The sequence below is a fragment of the Bidens hawaiensis genome, unplaced genomic scaffold (genome assembly GCF_021521415.1).
Source record: "Bidens hawaiensis isolate Kalapana, Puna unplaced genomic scaffold, B.hawaiensis_p1.1 tig00037713_1, whole genome shotgun sequence".
In the NCBI taxonomy this organism is placed as follows: Eukaryota; Viridiplantae; Streptophyta; class Magnoliopsida; order Asterales; family Asteraceae; genus Bidens; species Bidens hawaiensis.
In genome coordinates this window covers 143,398-144,066 of record NW_027505502.1, presented here as the reverse complement: position 1 = coordinate 144,066, position 669 = coordinate 143,398, and the positions used below count along the sequence as shown (strand labels likewise).

Below are 669 nucleotides of genomic sequence, written 5' to 3'. Positions count from 1 at the left end.
CATTGGGTTGCATAGCACATGGAAGACACTGCTAACGGATAGTTGCCTGATTTTTTCAATTGCAGGTCTGCTTCAGGTTTGTGTTTGTTTTTTATGCATATTATTGTCATTTATTGGTGTGTCTGTTTATTTTACTATTTGCAACACACCATTTGCATGGCATGCAGAAACAATTGCAGATTTGTATTTTAGTCCCCTATTAACGGCTTGGGCGATAGTTTGGGCAATCATGTCATGTAAGTTCCTTTTTATTTACATGATTATAGTGCTATTTCTTTTTTATTGATTTAATCGTTCTTATTTTTGCAGACACATTACTTATATAAATCGATCACCCGAGGGTATTTCAGAACCTCCATCCTTTTTGGTTTCATTGAACTTCAGTTATGGTAAATCTCACCTGTTTCATGTTTGTTTTGCCTATTTTAGGTGTGTTCTCGAAATTTTAACAATAAGCATTTTGCCAAATAGGTACAAAGAAAGTACAAAGACTTGGTGGTAGAGTCGTTGGCTATTTCAAGTGACGCAATGCTGCCTAAGCGAAGGTTTTAGGGGTTACAACTTATGTGCCTCATTATGTTTTAAATTTAACATTTTTTATATAAACTAAATGTAATCGCACAAAGATGCTCGCGCAACAACGCGCGGGTAGAAAACCTTGTTATATAA

The 669-nt window shown here is 35.3% G+C and overlaps 1 long non-coding RNA gene across 2 annotated transcripts; it reads left to right on the top strand.

Moving 5' to 3' along the window:
* On the top strand, window positions 1-669 carry LOC143613559 (uncharacterized). 2 transcript variants are annotated; one of them, XR_013150139.1, is made up of 4 exons: window positions 1-76; window positions 168-236; window positions 310-389; window positions 472-669. It is a non-coding gene; the product is annotated as an uncharacterized LOC143613559 (long non-coding RNA). The 2 variants fall into 2 exon arrangements; XR_013150138.1 differs by having other exon boundaries at window positions 310-669.